The sequence below is a fragment of the Aphelocoma coerulescens genome, chromosome 8 (assembly GCF_041296385.1).
Source record: "Aphelocoma coerulescens isolate FSJ_1873_10779 chromosome 8, UR_Acoe_1.0, whole genome shotgun sequence".
Lineage (NCBI taxonomy): Eukaryota > Metazoa > Chordata > Aves > Passeriformes > Corvidae > Aphelocoma > Aphelocoma coerulescens.
This window is the reverse complement of record NC_091022.1, coordinates 29,812,859-29,830,079: the sequence shown is the minus strand read 5'-3', so window position 1 is coordinate 29,830,079 and position 17,221 is coordinate 29,812,859. Positions and strand designations below refer to the sequence as shown.

At 45.0% G+C, this 17,221-nt stretch overlaps 1 protein-coding gene and 1 long non-coding RNA gene across 2 annotated transcripts in view; both read right to left on the bottom strand.

The window, feature by feature from the left end:
• The window catches only part of FGGY (FGGY carbohydrate kinase domain containing), a 129,227-nt gene extending 124,076 nt beyond the window's left edge, over window positions 1-5,151 (bottom strand). The window contains exon 1 of the mRNA XM_069023541.1: window positions 5,062-5,151. The gene's annotated coding sequence lies outside the window, so the exon portion shown is untranslated. The remainder of the gene's footprint in view (window positions 1-5,061) is intronic.
• A 2,059-nt stretch (window positions 5,152-7,210) lies between these two features.
• Window positions 7,211-15,371, bottom strand: LOC138113966 (uncharacterized). Its single transcript, XR_011152418.1, has 4 exons — window positions 15,173-15,371; window positions 12,310-12,403; window positions 8,949-9,188; window positions 7,211-8,126 (listed from the first exon to the last, which is right to left on the bottom strand). It is a non-coding gene; the product is annotated as an uncharacterized lncRNA (long non-coding RNA).
• Window positions 15,372-17,221: the final 1,850 nt, after the last annotated feature.

Sequence of the window (17,221 nt, the reverse complement as noted above, 5' to 3'; positions counted from 1 at the left end):
AGGAGACATTAAGCAATTGCTCTGTATTTACTTTCTCCATGCAGTTACGATTCCATCGCGTTCTACATCACCCCCAAAGGCCTCACTGCAGTTATCCACAGACCATGGGTGTTGAGCTGAACTCTCTACATGGTCAGGTAAGTCAAAAAGCATTTTCCTCCTCTCTGACTGCTCATGGATGTGGCAGTAACACAAGTACCATAACACACTGCAGTAGTCTGTACTAATAAACAGCAAGGAATGATACCAAGGCCACTTTGGGCAAGTGGAGATACTGCTCAGAGATGCTACAGTAGGAAAACAACATGCTGGAGTGTCGAAACTGATCGTGATGAGGGTGTGGGTTCGGTCGGGCCCGGCCGGAGATGGACGGCGACGAGAGATCTCTATAAGCAGGTCTTTGGAGCATGCAGTTTATTGCAGAGGGCGTGGGTACAGAGGCACTGCTTAGAGCTGCCAGCTGCAGCTCCAAGCAGGCCCAAGGTGTAAGAGAGGGAGAGAGAGTGAGCGAGAGAGCTAAGAGCTAAGAGAGTTACTAAGAGAGGTAAACTGAGAGAGAGAGAGAACTAAGAGGTAAGAGAGACGAATTAAGAGGAGAGCTGAATTAAGAGGAGCCGCGAGGTCCTTGTTACAATACAATAAATCATCTTCTGTAGTGAATATTCTAATTCTCACTAGCCAATCTAATACAAGGTACAAATCCTATAGCATTTACATACAGCCTATAAGAGTTCTTACATTACCACAGAGTGTTACATTTTAACTTCTAAAAACTACTCTTTGGACCCCTTCTGCTGAGCTAGTAGGGTCTGCTCTGACCCTTGGACCTGTCTGCAAGCAGAGGGTATTGTTCAATCAAGAGGGGATTACCTTCAGCCGGCTATACCATTGTTTTCTAGTTGTTCAGTAACTAAGACTCTATATCTCAAAGATGGCCTTCATTTCGATGTCGCTCACAGTTTTCATATTCCCAAAATCTTTTGTTAGGCAATCATATTTATAAGGCTTTCCTGTTTCATCTTCCCCAACACTGGAGTCAGCTGAGACGTGCTGCTTTGGAGCACAGCGGTGGCCAGGGATTTCCATCTTCAGGCAAGTCCCAAAACACTGGCCTCACAACAGAGGGATCCAGGAGCTCCTTCCAATGACATGTTGGAGAAGGCTTGGGGCTACTGCTCACGCTGGTTTTCCCTGGCCCTGCTGAGGTTGCCGCACGCCCCAATGGGCTCTGCATGGCAGCAGCACGAGGCCCACGCCGAGCACGCCCGGCTGCCCCCAGTGCTCCTCGCCTGTAACTCTGCCACACACAGGAAACAAGTGCAGCTCTCCCTGCTCCAGAGCTCGCTGAACCCCGGGAACAGCAGGAAACAGCTGCAGAGAAGAGCTCTCAGGAAAAAGGAAGGCTGAGAAAAGGGCGACGAGAACACACAACATCAGATGAGAAGGCACAGCCTACTGGGGCAAACCAACAGCTCCAGTTCCCTCCGGAGCTCTCTGGGCCCTGCTGGGACTGGGCCATCACTTCAAAAGCAAGGTCTGATCCTGCACCCATTAGTGGCAACCTCCCAGACATTATCAGGAGTTCAGGATTAAACCCCTGACGCTCATGAACACCACAGGTGCACTCACACAGCGGCAGGATTTTGAACACTTGCCATAACCTCCGAGTTGTTAAGCAGAGGAAATGCTGATCAGTTAATGCCAGGACACAATTCCCAGGCAGGAAAACCTAAGGAATAAGGGGGGTATATAACAGCACCCTTTCTTCTCCTCAGCCTGGCAACAGCAGTGGATACAACCCATGCACACCACGCTCCTGAGATCCATTCTCCCTGCGCTGATTCTGCAGCTGCACGCATCCCCAAAGGCTGTGCTAATGACCTGGCAGGCAGACGTGTCCCAAATGACACTGCAGAATGCCTGAAGCCCTGAAAGAAGACACTATCTTGTTTACATTGACTGAGGGGGAAAAAATGCCATCTAACTATTACATAAATTCTGGCTGTAGCAGCTTCATGACTAGTTGAAAAGAGGTAACAGGCTCCAAAATGACTGATAGACCCAAGTGTTTGGATCCACCGGCTTATCAGTCTAATGCTAAGGAAGATCTTTCATATCCCTGTGTCTCTATCACTTTAAGCTACCCATGACAGACAGAAAGAATAATCTCTGCTCTTTGCCTGTAAAACTGATTCATGTACTGTGACTTTTTTTTTTCATTCTATGCTATGATGAAAATGGAGAAACAAATAAAAAACCCCGAAAAACCAACAAACACATGCCAGAAAAAAGCAGCATGCAGTAAACACAGCCTAGCACAACAACGTGAATTTGCAAAATATCTGTTGAAGTTATAAAATGTAATTTGGAGGAGAATGCAATTCAAAAGGCACAATTACAGTTCACACAACAGTTTTAAAATGCATTCCTGCAGCAAACCAGTCTTGGCACCAGGAGCTTCTGTGCAGGCAGGAAAACCTCTGTGCAGGATACATGGGTAAATACAGCCATTATGCCACTGTGGATACCAAACTAGCCAACCTAGGGTAATGCTGATATTCTAACTTTAATCCCATCGTTAGATTCCGGTGCTACATCACGGCTGGATCTGGCACTAGCCCTGTGATTACATATCAGCAGATCAGTAGGAAAATAATTTGTTCTGAGTTCACAGTTTTATGAAATGATAAAACATCAAAATTAGCATTCTGGCTAAAATCCACTGCATTTCCCATCAAGGCTTACACATTTAAGCAACATCTGAACCAACTGCCTATAATTACTCCTGGCAGATACTGGAGCACTTAGGCCAGCAGTAGATGCAACAGTGAAATAAATTTTTAAAGACATGCTGCAAACCACTTCTTTCAAGATGCTCGGCCCAGAAGCAAACGTGTCCATAAGCCGAATCCACAGTTTATTATACAGGATTTGTTCACTCTTGCATAGTAAAAGCCTGAGAAGAATGGCAGCCCCAAGTAATCTGTCAGTTTAAAATTAAACATTTATTTGGGTTGCAATTCCAAAAACACTTGCCTGAAGTTCCTGTCACAACTACTTAAGAGGAAGTGGGATTGCATATTAGCTTAGGTTAAAAGAAACACTAATCCTGCAGAAGACCAGTTATTTATTTATTCAACAGAACCAACATTTTAAAATGATAATTGAACTGAGAAACACAGAATGGAGTAACAGGAGTGGCTAAGAATACATATAAAAACTTCCTGGCATAGAACTAGTTTATTTAGTCTCTCCTGACACTATAAATTTATTTCTGCCATGATTCTTATAGCTGGGAACAGCTGTCCCTTAAAGCAACCAATTCTCTCTGCATTTATCTTCCTATCCCACACACCCTTCCCAGGAAAAAAGAAATACCTCATTTTTTTTCCCTTATGCTCATACACATTCCTGAAGGAAAGGGACCATTAACATTACAGAGCCTTTAAAATGTCATTGTTTTTGCACTTAAGTACATTTAGAAAAAAGTTAACCTCAACTACTTAAGCAAATGGTCTTCCAGGATAAGAAAATACATGAGGATGAAAAACGAGACCACCTTCCCAACAACGTGTCTGCTTATTACTTTCTAAAAACCTCAGAGATGACCGAGCCCTCTCCTCTACTTCCCTGGAATTTGTTTCGTAAGTGTTCTCCAGAGAAGAGCACTGGCGCTAAGTTTATTAAACTTCCTAACAAATCCCAGGCACCTCAGCAGAGAAGGAATCTGCCAAGTCACCAGTTCCTCACCGGTGCAGAGCATGGCACCGGCGAGGAACACGGCCGTGTTGGAAGGTCTGGAGCCAAGCACGAGTAAATTCCAGCAGGTTCCTGGGATGTGCTCCGTGCCAGCCCAGGAGCCGTCAGGATCACAGGGGCATGACAAGGAGACAGGGCTGCAAAGCTGCCAGAAAGTGGAGCTGCAAGAGGACAAGGGAGGCAGAGGTGGAACCAAGACACCAGTGCCAGCAGCACCTGTGCCAGAGAGACGACACTGGAGACTACATTTATGGAAATCTCCCGGGGATATGGAGGATTAGGCCAGGGTGCAAGTGATGTGCATGCCCCACATGCCCAGGTCAGGTCACCTGAGCACTGCCCTTTCACAGAATCACAGAATAAGCTGAGTTGGGAAAGGATCCTCAAGGATCATCGAGTCCAACTCCTGGACCTGCACAGAACCCCAAGAGTCACACCATGTGCATGAGAGCATTTTCCAAATGCCCCTTTGAGCTCCAGCAGTTTTGGTTCTGTGACCCTTCCAGGGGAGCCTGTTCCAGCACCCAACCACCCTCTGGGGGAAAAACCCTTTTTCAGTATTCAACCTCAACCTCCCCTGACACAAGTTCAGACCATTCCCTCAGGTCCTGTCACTGGGTACCACGAAGAAACCAGTTTCTGTCCCTCCTCTTCCCCTCACCAGGAAGCTGTATGTGAAGCACACGGGAAGGCGGCTGGGATAAGGGTGATCCAATACCACAGGAGGCACTGGGAGGATCCGTGTGCCCACCCCAGCCCTGCGCAGCCTCAAGTGCCTCCCCTGGCACTGGGCACCCCCGGGCCGCCTGGTGCGTGTGAAGGGCAGTCCCTCTCCCAGCGAATGTAGGAGCTACATAGGGCCGTGCTGTAGAGAAATGTCAGGAGGAGACAACTTGGGACAGGCAGAAGGATATAAATCCCATCAGCTACGCGAAAAGCAGGCACAGAACTGATTTGGAGCGATGCGACCGCTCAGCCCACGCACAGCCGGGGCGCGCCGCACGGGGCCCGCGGCTGCGGCGAGGGGCTCCCTGGGGAAGGAGGCGGCGCTGGTGATTAAATAACAACACGAACGCGAGACCTCTTGTCAGTAGCAGGATCCGAGCCCTAACGGAGGAGGACGGATTCCTCCGGACGTCACGGCGGAGAAGGGGCAGGGACAGGGACAAGGGCCGGGGCGGGGGCAGCCGGCGCCGCCGCGCTGAGGCAGCGCGCGCTCCCCTCGCGGGCGGCCGCGCTGAGGGGCCGGGGGCCGCCGTGCCCTGGCGAGCGCCATCGCTTACTCGTGCACCCGTCACTTACTTGTGCCCCCGGCACTGCCCGGGCCGAGCACACCCCGGCGGGGACGTCCCTGAACCCGCCGCTGCCGGGAAACACGCCGGGCTCCCCCTTCCCGGGCGGGCCGCGCCTGCGCCGGGAAGGGGCGGGCAGGGAGGCGGCAGCGGCCGCGCCGAGGGCTGAGGGGCAGCGGCGGCTCGGGGGGGAATCGCCTTTCGCCGGGGTTTGAACCGGGAACAAGGCGGGGGCTTGCCGCGGTTTGGGAAACGGCTGGTAACTCCTGTTTCCCAGCGCCGCTGCCGAGCGCAAGACTGTAAAGTATCGGGGGATGCAGAAGCATTGGAGCGGTGCGAGAAGCCACGTGGAAAGCCCCGGGAAGAATGTACACAATATAGAGGAATAAATGCATAGAAATACGTAGGCAAGTAAATATAGTGAAGAATAAATAAGCAGGAATGAATGTCAGGGCTAAGGACATCCCCCACGCTGACCTGTAAATGTGTAACTGCTCCTTGAATAAGTAAAACAAGGCTGCAACCCATGAGTTTGTTTTCTGCGTTGGGTCGCTCTGAGCGCTTTACCTGAAAAGCTGGAGAATTGCTGATGTGAGAAAAAACCCCTATGTTTAGTTAAGGTTTGCTTAACAGAGAGGGAGCATGGGGCAGTGGGATGCTCTAAAATGCATGTCTGGAACAGAGAAATTACAGAAACACAGAATCAGTTTGGTTGGAAAAGACCTCTCAGATCATCACATCCAACCCATGGGACAGCCATGGCTGAGCGCTCCACGGTTTGGGACCGGATTCCACCACATCCCTCTGTGACCCTCCTCAGCCCACGCAGGGAGGAGCCGATGGCAGCCCTCACATCCCCATCATGTCCAAACACTTCTGGCCCCAGGGAGCCACCAGGGATTTTTCCCGTTACCCCCCCAAATACTCTACAACAGGAAATCTTGCAGCAAAAAAGCTCTCTTGCAACATTTCCAGAGTATTCCCACTCCGGCCCAGGCAGAAATGCTGCAGGAACAACCTTGCTCAGGGAAAGATGAGTGTTGTCTCGTGGTTAGAGCACAGGGCTCGTGGTCAGGAGCTGTGGGTTCTCATTCCAGCCTTGCCACTGAATCATTTCGAGAGCTTTGCTAGTCACTTTGTACTAGAACCAGTTAGTAATTTTCCGTTGGGATGCTTTTCTGATGGAAAACACTGCTTGTACCAAACTGAAATCTGGGTTAAAATCCATTTTTCTGGTGGGAATACCTTCTGTCTGGGCAGGGTCAGAAAGGATATTAGGCCCAAACTGAAATGTTGGGAGGTTTCTTGCATTAGTCCAAATGTTTTGCTTTGAATAGATAGGTTAAAAAATAAAATACCCTTTCCTGACTGTAATTGCAAGTCATATTATGGCATGGTGTGAGTGTGTGCTCTTAAGCTCTGCTTTGCTCCCCAGGAGGTCTGCAGTGTAGTGGGATTCAAATTTCTCTTTTCTGAGACGTGTACATCCCGATCTGAGTCAGACCTGGCCCGTGGGGACAAATTCTACCGTAGAGCCACCACTCTGACCAGGGAAGTGCTCTATGGAGAGAAAGTGTAGAGTTCAGAGACACAAACAAGCTGTTTCACATTAGCTTAGTGGCCTAAAACAAAGCACCGTGACTGGGGAGATACCCAAATGTTCTGTTTGACTGAAAAGCAGTAAAATGAAGCCCAGAGAAATCCACCTGATTCTCTTCCAGAATCCTATCCCTCTGTTCATTAAAAACAAATTTATTTCTGTCCTCCATACACTGACACTTTCTTTTAGTATAACACTTGTTCTTCTCCCACAATGTATTTGTAGACACCATTGAAGTCCCTTATTTGTTTTGCCAAGTTAAATATTAATCGTTTATTTTTTTTAATACCAGCAAGTTGTGGATTATCTAATGGTTTTCCCTGCACTTCTGCCAGTCAGAATTCATCTTTTCTGAGCATGAGTGATCAGAGCCTGACATATTGTGTAATGTTTAAAATGATGGCTTGCTAGAGACTTGTACAGTGGCAATAATAATTCCCCTTGCACTCTTTTAGTTACAGACAGGGATCAAATTTGCCTTTTTTATACCTTTATCACATTAGCACCTTGATTCACCCAGGTCTTTTTGCTCCAATAAATAACAAAAATAAGTACAGACAAATTTATTAACTTTTGCTAAATACATTTTTTCCATTTCATCTCACTTCTCTAGTACTCACATGGTTTCTTTCCAAGTGGGTGACAAATGAAGATATTTTCAAGAACAATTGTAAGATCGTCAGCTTCCAAAATTGAAGTCCTGAAAATGCTTTTTTTTTTTAATTAAAGAATCCAAGTTTAGATTATCACATATTCCCAAGCCCACATGAGGCTTAATTCATTGCTGCTCTGAAATATTTTGAAAGCTGAGGGTTAAGAGGTGTTATATTAGTGCAGAATAATGATGATTAATTTGTGCTTCATATCAAATGCAGGAGGAGCAGATACATGTGCAGTGAATCCTCTATAATTCCAAAATCTTTCTATAAAGTTGAGACTATTCTGTGGATGTATGTGCCTTAAATGGAACACAAGACCAATTTTTCCTGTTTAGCGTGTGGCTGTTGTAGTTTTCTTTCAAATAACCCCCCCTCCCCTTTTTCCAAGATTCTGGACAGATTCACTTAAAATACACCCGTTTGCCTTTTCATTACAGAGTAACTTATGAAAATTCCATTTTAAATGTGCTTTCTGGGAGACAGGGATGTTCTTTTTTTCGTGATTAACCAAAGGCTATATTTCAAGCAGCAGGGATACAGCTCCAGGTAGTGTAAATCAGCATTGCCCGAGATGGCCCTCAGTCCTCTCAACCCCACAGAACAATTTAGTGGGTTTAGATGACAGCTGGCATCTTTGAAATACTCTCTTTTGCAGAACTAGACTAGATGCGACACTTGCTGGAGAAGAAATCTTGCATAAATCTGTCGAAAAAGACTCAATCATATTACTTCACTAGCCATGGTAACCTTTGGAGGCCAAAGTCCAGACAGGTTGAGAAATGGAGCATGAGTCCATAAAGGTGACAATTCCATTAACTGCAATCAGAGAGAGAGGTGAATGGTGAGATAAAGACAAATGACTTCTTCTGTAAAGAAAAGAAAATATGTGTGTGGAGGGGAAAGAGGCAGAATGAACATTTTCCAGCCTCGTCGAGGAAATAAAGACCCAGCCTTGCTCTGTTGAGATCAACACAAAAATGTCTCTTGAGCTCAGTGGATGCAACTTTTGTCCCAACATCCCAACTTCCTGGTGAATGCCAAGCAGCAATGGACCTCTGAACACCCAAAAATTCCATTTAGATGTTTATTAGCATAACAATAAAAGGGAAAAAATATTTATAAAAGTTCCTGCTCACGTGTGCGCTTAGGCAGTTCATACAAGCACCTGAGGGTGGGTTGTAATCTCATTTGAAGAAGTATAGCACTTCTTCAAGTGTTGTAGGAAGGAGAAGCTGGGGAATACTCTGGATAAAATGCTTACTGGGCCATTAGACCAGGACTATTCATTCAAACAGGGAAATGGGGAAGTGAAACCAACTGAATTCTCTGCAACAAGAAGGGATTTTTGAGTGTACAATAGGAAAGAAAGGAAATTTCCTTAGGGGGAATTTTTCTGGTTTTAACAGAAATATTAGGTTACTCTTGGATACTAGAGCAGCCAAGAAGGGAAATCCCTGTTTTAAGGTCCTCTAAATATAGCTTATTTAGAGATATAAATAAGCTCTAAATATTCAGATTTTATCAATTTGTGACCCATTTCCTCACATTTTGGGCAGCTCACCTTTTGATACCAAAGTCAGAAACTGATACAAACAAGCATACAATATTTCAGGCTCCACCAAAATTCCAGTGTCTTACCCAGGGCCTGTTCCTGCTTGCCCACTTGGCTGGACACCAATATCCTTTATTCTCAGGGGAGTCAGCCTTCCAAAAAACCTCCTGGCACTCGAGTCAGGGCTGCTCTGTTTTCCTAACGTTCACAGCAGGCAGGATGTTTTCCGACTCTGGTACCCAACAGTTGAGCATTCCAGACAGCAAGGGGATTTTTCTTTTGAAACCACAGTAAGAATAAGTGAGGTTCTGTGACACCATGTGATCCTGTTGGGCAAATAGGATGACTTTGCTGTCACACAGCGATACACAAAGGGAAAAATGCACATGGCTCTTGCCACCTTTGTGAACTCTCCTTCTGTGGTGTGAATGCTGAAAAAATCCTGGCTTAAAGTCCTGTTTTCCTCAACTGGTTCCTCTCTGGGAAGATTGCCAGAAGGAGAAGACCCCCTCCCAAAATGCCTGGCCAGAAAAGCAGCCCACTGGTGCAGTGTGGCAGAGGGGTGCTCAGTAGTCTGTGCACACAGTGTTTTCAGCAAGTGAAAATGTTGTTTGCTCCCCAGAACACACAGTACAGATACCCCTGCTGCAACTTTTTTTGCCTATCCCTTTACACTCCTTAAATTTTACAAACATGACTTTATCATTAATATTTATATTCAAGTGATTCCTGAGCTCACTGATGTCAGGGCCAGCTCCAGCTGTGCAGCCTTGCCCTTGTGGAAGAGACACTGCACAGGGCAGGGCAGGCAGGTGACAGCTCAGCCAGGACTGGACTCTTCACTGACCAGGAGCAAACAGACTGTCCTGGGAGGCAGATTGCCAGAGACATCTCCCACCACAGCCCTGTGCCAAAATCCAGATGTGCAAAATCATGAAATCACAATCTGTCAAGCTGGAAATGAATTTCACAAGCCAAGCTGTGAAAATCTCCTTACATTTCACAATACCTTATATTTCCAGAGAAACAGCAAACAGAGGTTAGGCATTTTTTTCTGCAACACCCTTCCAAGACTTTTTCCATAGGATATGACCAGCTTGCAGGAAGTACTTTGTTAGGCTGGTGATATATCACACAGTGGTGCCAAACCCAGTCGGTGTGGGGAGGATTGAAAAGGCTCAGCCACCCTCCAGGCAGCGTGTCCTGATGCCATTCCTGGCACCTTCTACAAAAGGCAGATCCTATTTTGCCCTTTGAATTCCAGAACTGGTGAACACAGTCATGGGAGGCAATCAGTCAGGATCTGTTAATTTGTAAAAAATATAACTGTCTGTTCTCCAAGGGTAAGATTAACTGGGATCTGTACTTCCCAGATTATAAACAACACACAGCCTTTCTCCCTTAACTCATTGCAAAATGTACAAATGTTCCAACGCCAGCTCTGTAATCTTTTAAAATCTTAAACGGAACAGGGGCTCATTCCATTACATGAAAAGAAGTTTGTAGGATCATGTAGCTACCTGCACATCACACACAGATAAACCAAACAGCACGAAAAACGGGGATAAATTCACCTTTTATGTAGCTGTGAGATTGTCATGCTCTGTATACAACCCAAAACAAATTGTCTGTTTAGAATTAAAATATGATACTGTTTCCAAAAGTCTTGCCTCCAGGGAGATAATTTTATACCACAGGGCAGATTCAGCCCTGGTGTAGGATTTCTGATTTTCATGGAATTGCACCATAAAGGAATTTGGCCCAACATCTTGCCCACACTGATGCAATTCAACTTTTAAGGGACAGCTATGGGGTTTCCTCCTAAGCCAGGCCAAGTTTCTGGAACAAGGGAAGTCTGTAAAAGAAACCGTTGGAGGGATGTTTTAGTCTGGCATTTAGGAACATTCCCATGTTAGAAAACGTCACAGGATTTATTTTGATATCTTGCACGTTAGAATTTTGTGCTTTTTCTTTTTTCCTTACAGAGACATTGTCAGTAGGTGGTCACAGCAAAACTGGATAAACCCCAAAGAAATGTAATGAAATGATTATAGACAGAGTGAGTAGAAAGATGTTTGTGGATCCAGTTCATTCTGCCTCATCTTTGTTATATAAGCCTATTTTCCATACTTAATGTAGTGCCTGAGCTTGTAATATATGATTAACAGAACATCTGCACCACTCAGGACTCTGGAGAAAAATGTAAGATGTTAATTCTCCAACATTTTAGGTAACTTCAAATATTTTGGGCGTGACTGATCTCACGGAGTGCTCTGGATTTATTCTTTACATGACAGATGGAAATCTGAATACACACACTGATGCCCTCACTGATGTTGAAAACTTCTGTGCAGGAACAAAGAGCTGTAACACTTCCCTGCTCCTGGAGCTAACCTGGTATTTCCTAAAATCATGCAGCTCCACAGGTCATGGCCCAGCAAACAGGAGTTTCCCCAGCTCTTCCTGCCAGCGCTGCATGTACCGGGCACCGTGACAGGGTGGAAATGTGATGCTGTCAAGGGTCTGGGGGAGATTATTCCCTTCCCTCTGCAGTTGTTTGAGCTGCCCAGACAGCATGAAGCAGATGCTCAGGTTCTTAAGTCTTCCTGGGAAAATCAACACTGTTTCAAAACCGTACCAGAACCAAAACTATGGAAAGATTAATCGAGCTTGGGTCAAGAGGGAAGAAGGATGAAATAGCTTTTGACAGCAGTGAGCTGGTAAATGATGTGCCCAGTTCTGAGCTCTCTTACAAGTCAGAATATTCAGTGCCTCACATCAAAAACTCCTTTGGACTATTGACATAATATTTGAAAGAACATGGAGAAAGATAGGACAATCAAAGGTACATTTTAACTTTCCTACTTGCATTCTTACACTAATCTGACAAGCATAAAGCCTTAGTATAAATCAAATGGAGCAAATGCTCTCAGTAAATTAAAATATAGAGAGAAATATGTGTAGAATATGTTTTTATGTGTATACAAGAGTTACAAAAAACTTTGACACAGCTGCAGTTTGCACAAGCAGCAGAATGAACCTGCTTTGGGGCATTCTTCAAAATCCCATTCTGCTTTGCTACCCTTTGGATTTTACAGCTTGTTTTTCCAAAGCCATGAGAAAACCATCATAGCTTTAATCAACTTTTTGAATCATTGGCAGTCAGAAAAGCTGAAAGTGAAATAAAAAGCAAGACATGACAAAAATCAGAAATACTGGCCATATCTGCCATTTCTGTCAGTCACAGGTAGGAATGTTGTGATAAAGCAAGGTAAGAAATTAAGGAAGGAAGGAAGTGGTAACTGCATTCTTATTTTAGAGTATTTTATGTCTGATTGTTCCAAAATGAGGAGGAATATGTGACTGGGTACGTAACTCCACCTTCTCCAAGAATTGCTGGGATCATTGTTTGTGGGTGTATCCAAACATCAGAACAGTTTTCCTTACCTACAGTCTGTTGCAGTGATGGAAATGCCATGGGACACCTCGTCCCCGTGGTCACAGCATACACTGGGAAGTTGTCATCTTGGGACATATGGGACTGGAAAATTAGAATGGCAGATAATTATCCATATTTCCTTCCATGGAATCCTGGCCACCGAGGGTCAGCAGTTAAGGAGCAAATCCATGTGCAGGGCACAACTCCACTGTGGTGGGCACAGGACCTGATGTGTGGTTGCTGAGAGCACAACCTCATCCTTTTTGATCACCTATCACAGTCACCTTGAGTGCCAAGTGCCCTGCTTCAAGTTTACTCTGCTTATTTTTCCTCCTTACTTTATTGCTTTTAAATGAACTGGCAGCTCAAAGTTTCATCTAAAGCTGTTTCAAATGCTTTTCTGCTTTAAAAAAAGCCCATCTGAGGATTATATACTCAACATGAAGCTTTAGGAAATCACATTGATCTGGAATAAAAAAAAATCTGTTTGAGTTGTTTTGTTTTAATGTTAGTGAAGGAGACAAAATCCCAAATAGAGCTGTGGATGTGACTGTTTGCCATCCTTTGAGAAAATAAATGTTCTAAGGCAGCTCAGTGGTACTTGTGCAACTGAGTTTCTAATGTTGAAAATTGGCACCAATACCATGACCTGAATAACGTAAAATTTTGAACCAAGAGTCATGTCCCCCTGTAAAAGAAAGACCTCCCAAATTAAAACTCCAACTGCTCCATCTTGAGCTATAAAACTATTTTTCCAAGCTGCTGCCTGTATTGGGTTTCAAACCAAAACTGAGTGACTGCAGAGGAGGAAGCCTGATGTACAGCAGTTAAAATATATGGAGGCTTTTGGTCCATCAAACCCTTCAAAGTACAACATATTTGCAGTTTGGTGTTGCAGGCATTTCCCTTCCCACTGGAAGGTTAATCTGTCATGGAGGAATACATGGAGGAATATGTTGCTCTCAGACCATATCAAAGGCTGGTCATGTCCTTGCTACATTAACTTATTCTCAAGCAGAAGAAAATTAGTGTCACCTGTGGTGGGGGTGTCTTGGTTAGCTTGTTCTCTTTCATTTTACATGCTCCTGTTGAAGGGAACCAATTCAGAGGTTCAGAGTGGTATTTTTGGCCTTTTAAGCATGGCCTGTTCAAGGTAATCCATATTTTGGCAATGGCCCACATTGTTATCTTCATTTGTTACCTATTGCCAGATTTATTCCATAGAATTTTGCACAGATCCCAGGACCAGGGAGGCTTCTGACTGCAATTCCTCCTAGCCCAGCTCCCAGCAGCCCATCCCAGCCCTCTGCGGTGTCTTTAGCCTGCAAAACCCCATGTTGGGACTCTGGGTTGAGTAGCAATATTTGGGATGTCCTCAATGTCCTTAATATGGGGTGACAGGAAAGCAGGGGATGGAACAAGCCACTGCTTTTGGTTTGCAGGGTCCTGAAGCCCTGAGCTCTGGTTCTAGTGGATCTCTGCTCTTTGACAACACTTCCCACCATGTGTTCCAGCCAGGAAGATGGATGTACCTTAGCTAAAGTGAGTCATTCACTGAACCTGGGCCAAACTTTGAAGCAAATCTGGGCCAGTTTATTGCCTCAGGAGGAAACCTGGTTTTTGCATGAATTAGATGTGAAAATAAGCAGAGCCTGACTGACATCTCCTCCAAATTCCAACTGTAAGGGTAAAACCCAGAGGGCATGAGCCTCAGGCATGACAAAAATGAGGAGGGGAAAATGAGGCTTCCCGTCTCCCCTGCAAGAGCCAGAGAGACACATGTTACTCAGGATCTAAGGTAAATTGTTAATGATTTATACACTAATTAACTAATGTTTATAGAATGGCTTACATATGTAAATGGCTATAAAGATGCTTACGTTTTTCCTACACTCTCCAATTAAACCAACTTTCATTACAGAGCCAAACAATTCCATCCCAACTTGTTACACCAGTTCTTTAGCCAGGCAGCTGTGCAGCCACTGCTCCCATCTCAAACTGGGCTATTGTGTTTCTCTGAGGAAACTTCTGTGCTGGTTTGTAGTTGTTTCAATTCCATCACAGATCACATTCTGTTTAATGATAATTTGATTTTGCATTGCAAGACCCAGATGTACATTAGGAGGTCACAACCTTTCCATTTATCTCGTAAAGTAACTATTTTTTCCTGAGTTCCATCAGGTTAAAACAGTTAGCAATTTTTCTCCTTGAAGTGTCCCTTCAGCTTGGCCAAGATATATAATAGATCAGTGTAGCTACAAATGCATTACAACATTAGTCATCAATTAGTTTTAAACCATCGCTGTAATATATCATTTATCCAGCTTGCTGTAGCACTATTGTGAACATTTAATTTTTTAAAGGCATCTTGATTTTTTAACCTGACGGCTGCATCCCCCTTTTGTCTCCTGTACAGACATCTCCTTAAGGAACAATAAAAATTAGATTTGTTTGACCTGCACTCAGGGTTCGTTTAAGCGAGATGGATTTTAATTGCTCTGCCCAGTCTACCAGACAGCTTTTATGTAATATTCCAGACATTTACGCACTGTCTTTCCCCTTGCTGTAAGCAGGTGTGTGTGCTCACAAATGCCTGTAAAGCAGCTCTTACAATTCATTTCACATCTCTGACAATCCTCTGGGAAATTGCTTTCTCTGAGATACCTCTGGCATCAAATTAAGGGCTCCAGTCATTGCCACTTCTTCCCTCCTAATACCATTTCCTTCTTTCTTTAAGATTCACCTTTTTGTGTGGCTAATTCTAAAAGGACCTTGCTGAGAATTGTCTTCCTTGGGCTTGTGTTGTCATTATATGGCACAGGTGACTCACCCCTGCATCTCCCAGTAGTGAGACTGGCTACAGGGCCTTACCTGTCCCTCCCAAAATCCATGTTGTTCTTGCAATAAGATCTACAATTTGAAGATGTTTGGAGTGTAAGACAGCTCAGACTGGGAGCAGCAGGTCTGTGCCACAGTCACTCAGTATGTTTTAGGATCTCTAACTTCAAATAGGAAGTCACGCGAGGAAGTTCTCACAGCACTGACTCAGAGCCCAGAACACCCCAGCTGCTCTGCCAGCTCAGAGTGGAGGCACAATGAGCTCACATTTGCCCACGATGAACCTTATTTGCTCCAGCTGCTCCATCAGGGAGAGGAGAACCTCATGTGGAGAGCTCTCTCCCTGCTATCTCTCCCCTTCCACGGGTGATACAATCTGAAGATGAGGTCCTCTGTTTTTCCTCTTCTCCCCATTCCTAAAAAGGAAGATTTGGCTGTCCTGTGAGTTACCAAATCAGCACAGAAAAATGGGCCTCCTAAGCAGTTCTTTGTGCCTACAGCTGGTTCTGGTCTCCTCTCTGTTGGACACACACATGTACTTAATTCCCAGTTGTGCTGGATGCCTATTAAAAGAACAAATCTGCAAGTGAGAAGGGTCTCTTCTGCCGTGTCAATGGAAGTGAAATACGTCAATCTCCTGCACACTGAGGCAAATGAATGCTCTAAGTGCTTGGGAGAACAGCTGGGAAAGAGAATAAGCAGTTTTTATTCTGCTGCAAAGTGTCACTGATGCAACTCACTAAGCTGATCCTCATGTGGCACATTGTGCCTGCTCCATGATTCTGCCTACTGCTTCCAGAGGGGGTAATTCAAAGTGCTCAGCACTTCAGTCAGCACAGAAAAGGGGACAGACCTGCTTCTCCCACAGTGGAACAGCCAGCATGGTGCACAGCAGCAAGGGAGCACTGGAGGGGAAAGGACAATTCCAGTCAGGGGCCCTGTGAGGGAGTGGAGGTGGAGATCATGGTGAAAGCAGTGGAGGAGCAGGGGGATCTGCCTGTCTTGCCAGCCTGGGAAGCCAGAAGAGGGTTCAGAATAATCTTCCTCCGTGCCACTGCGTTTCTCCCTTTTTATCTGCCAGTGGTAAATCCCAATTGCTCAGGAGACATCCTGGAGTGAGACTGGTACATGATGATGGGTGAATCACAAAACATTTAGAGAAAATGAAGGGTTCTGTAGGAGACTGTGGAAGGAAATCCCATTTCCTTTCCCTGAAACTGAGCAGAATTGCACACTTGGCAAAACAACTGCACAGCTCAAGGAATTCACCTTCACCTGCTCTGCCTGGGCCAGCACCCCAGTCCCACCATAAACACATGGATGGCTTCCCTCTGGACAAGAGAGAGGAGCAGCAGAACATGTCCAATGTCAATTGTGACATCAGTGGAAGAAATTTAGATGAGGCATTCACTGAGAGAAGCCTTGGAAGACACTTACTTGATGCAGAATTTGTGAACACAGCAGTGACGTCAGGAAAGGGATGGGAGGTCCAGCACACTTACTTTGCATGTGGACACATAATTCTTAATTTCATATTCTGTGGGGTTTTTTTCCCTGGGGCTGTTACATCCATCCATAAGCCACACCAGTATTTTTTTACTTCCCTGACAGAAGCACTGAAAATCAGAACCCATTTATTTAGTACCGAACAAATGCAGAAATAAGAGCAGGCTGTAGCACTAAAATACACATTTGTAACCCTCTGAGGACCAGATGCAGCAGAGCTGGAGCACTCAGCAGCTGTAATGTGCACTGAGAAGTCACATTTGTTCAAGAAAAGCCACATTACTTATATTAATTGGATGTGTCCAGCTCATCCTGAGTCCACTTAAGCCTTGGCAAACCTCTAGCTCTGAGCACAACAAAGGTATTAATACTGATATTCCTTTATAGTATCCCATTTACATAACGACTCCCACCTTTGCAGCCTAATACTTATTCTTTGGAACACAGAGAACTATTGACTCATATCTGGACTAGGTTGCCAAAACCTCCTAAATTTAGAGATGTTTGGAACAAGAAAGGGAGTTTGGTTCAGGCCCATCCACAACAGCAAATTAAACACAAGTCATCATCTGTGCG